The following is a 2,932-nucleotide window of genomic DNA, read 5'->3' as shown; positions in this document are numbered from 1 at the left end:
TTTCAAAGGTTGATCAGAGATAAGTTTTCATTCTGGTAGTGGACCTAGCAGTCTCTATTCCGAAGATTCAGCGAGAAGAACTAACGGCTGAAGCGCAAAAGGGTCTGACAAACCTACGGAGTTTGAGGGAAAGATTGACAACCCGGATCTCAAAGATTTCGTCAAAATGCTATCCATGTTTCTTCCTCTCTGTTAACTTGTGAAAATTAACAATTCACTAATAATACATTTATTTTATTCAATATATTCTTCCTGTTGTTATTTTGATATTGTTCTGACAAAATAATTTTTAAAATGATAAATTGGTGTTTTTATTAAAACGTTTTATACAATCAAATTCACAAAGAAACTTTGTTGAACACTTGAAAGAATTAGTTTTTACAGATGATATGATCGTGATTGCGGCTTATCGGATATAAAATACTAATTTGATTAAGGTAGAAATCTGCTCCGATCCAGAGAGATTTCTACGGTTCAAAGCCATTTACTTGCATAAATTCTTGTATTATTCCATGTTCATAATCTTACCAAAGTTATAGTTGCTTTCTTTGCTTAATGAAAATAAGTTTTATACCTTTGATTTATTCCAAATATGAAAGCGTCTGTCTTGTAATAAAAAATCTCAAGACAGAATTGTTCTCTAAGTTCAATATAATATTCTCATCTAATCCTAATTAATTCGAACCAATACAATTAATTAAACGATTTTCTTTAAGTTAAACGTAAAGACGTGAATAAAACTGAATTAAAATAAGTTTTAGTTAAAAAGCGTTCCCTGTGGGTTCGATATCTTTTATTACTACAAGCGTATACCGTGCACTTGCGGAAATCGCTCAACAAGTTTTTGGCGCCGTTGCCGGGGAACGCCAAAATTTTTAACAAAAATTTAAATTTTTCGTGTTTTATTTCGAATCTAGGTTTACACATACTTAATTTAATTTTTGTAATTTATTAATTTTCATTTACTAACATATTTATTTTTCAAATTCTGTTTTGAAGGTAGTTTCGGTTCGTGTACGATTTTAAGTTCATCCGCAGTTCTCGAAGTTTAGGCATTGCACCAAACCCATTCGACCCAGAAATTGAAAAAACCATTAGAAAGAACAAGAAAAACAAGAAAAACAAAAACAGAACTCCATTAAAGACAAATACCGAGCTAGATATTATGGCAGACCCACCAACACTTATGGATCACCGCATTGTATCGTTAGACCCAGAATCACCGCAAATCAATTTGAAATTAAGCCAGCATTGCTTAATATATTGCAAAATAATGTAACATTTTACGGGTTACCTAACGAAAATCCTAACACCCATTTGACAAATTTCCTTAAAATTTGTGACACTTTTAAAATCTCAGATGTGACTGCCGAAGCAATCAAACTTCGGCTTTTTCCTTTCACTTTGAAGGATAAAGCCAAAGAATGGTTAACTTCGATGCCAGGCGTAACATTTGCAACTTGGGAACAATTAACCCAAGCTTTTTTATCAAAATATTTTCCTTTAGCAAAAACCGCAAGAGTCATAAAAGAGTTAACATCTTTTTCTCAAAATGATAATGAAACTCTTTATGAGACTTGGGAACGTTTTAAAGAACTTCAACGTTTATGCCCACACCACTAATTGCCTGCTGAACTTCTAATACAAACATTTTATAATGGACTAAATCCTACAACTAGAGGTTCATTAGATGCTATGTCAGGAGGGCTATTTATGAAGAAAACATCAGCCCAAGCAAGAGAACTTTTGGAGGAAATGGCAATCAACAGCAGTATGTGGCCCGCGGAACGTGGACATATACCGGTGGCAAAACCATCATCCTTAACCACATCATCGGTTAAAGGTATAGTGAACCTTGATCCAGTCGCGATGTTACAAGCCCAATTTTCTGCTTTATCGCACAAAATTGATAGGTTTATGGCACCGTGCGATACCAATGGTAATCCAATCCAAAGGGATGTGGATTATGAAAATATGAGTGAGATCGGACAAGTAAATTTGGTCCAAGGGCAAAACCAAACTAATAATCCTTATTCTAATACTTATAATTCTGGATGGAGGAATCATCCTAACTTTAACTGGAAAGACAATAATAATGCAAATGCTAATCAAAATCGTACCAGTAATTATCAAAATCAGTCAAGAGATACGATTAGCACATTATCTTCTAAAATCAACAAATTCATAGATGCTATCAGTGGAAAAATAAACAATCACGACGATGGTTTTAAACGGATCGAAAATAAATTCGATCAGCTTATTAAAAACCACTCATTAGCATCCATAATTTGGAGGTCCAAATTGGTCAACTTGCTAAATCAATTCCATCCCGAAAAGAGGGAAGTCTTCCCAGCCATACAGAAGAAAATCCGAAAGAGCAGGTAAAGGCTATCACTCTTCATTCAGGGAAAAATTATCTAGGTCCGGAAATGCCCGGAGATGCAACATTACCAGGAACTGATTTACCAAAGTCCAAAGAAGATATATCAAACTCAAAAAGTTCACCAATTGACTCAAGTACAAAAACTTTTGTACCCAAACCACCTTTTCCGCACAAAGTCCGAAATAAGGACTATGACAAACAACTTTTAATATTTTTGGATAAACTTAAAAATTTAACATTCATGGATGCAATTACGCAAATTCCTAACTATGGTAAGTTCTTAAAGGATTTGATTTCGAAGAAAATTAGTTGGGAAGGAATTTCTTCTATTTCGCTAACTGAGGATTGTAGTTCAATAGTGTCGAGTACTTTGCCCACTAAACTCAAAGATCCCGGATGTTTTACTATTTCATGTAAGTTGGGAGATATTGAATTCCCAAGTTGTCTTTGTGATTTAGGAGCAAGTATAAACTTAATGTTGTTGTCTATTTTTAACAAGTTAGGTTTAGAAGAAGATATCAAACGTACCAATATGGTTTTGCAATTAGC

General features: G+C 33.9%; 1 non-coding gene across 1 annotated transcript; it reads right to left on the bottom strand.

The window, feature by feature from the left end:
- Positions 1–1,518: 1,518 nt before the first annotated feature.
- LOC136234328 (small nucleolar RNA R71) lies at positions 1,519–1,625 on the bottom strand. The gene has a single exon (XR_010691217.1). It is a non-coding gene; the product is annotated as a small nucleolar RNA R71 (small nucleolar RNA).
- Between the last annotated feature and the right edge of the window lie 1,307 nt (positions 1,626–2,932).

This window comes from Euphorbia lathyris, chromosome 6 (genome assembly GCF_963576675.1).
Source record: "Euphorbia lathyris chromosome 6, ddEupLath1.1, whole genome shotgun sequence".
NCBI classification, from domain to species: domain Eukaryota; kingdom Viridiplantae; phylum Streptophyta; class Magnoliopsida; order Malpighiales; family Euphorbiaceae; genus Euphorbia; species Euphorbia lathyris.
Note: the sequence above shows the minus strand (reverse complement) of the source record. Positions and strands in the feature narration are given on the sequence as shown.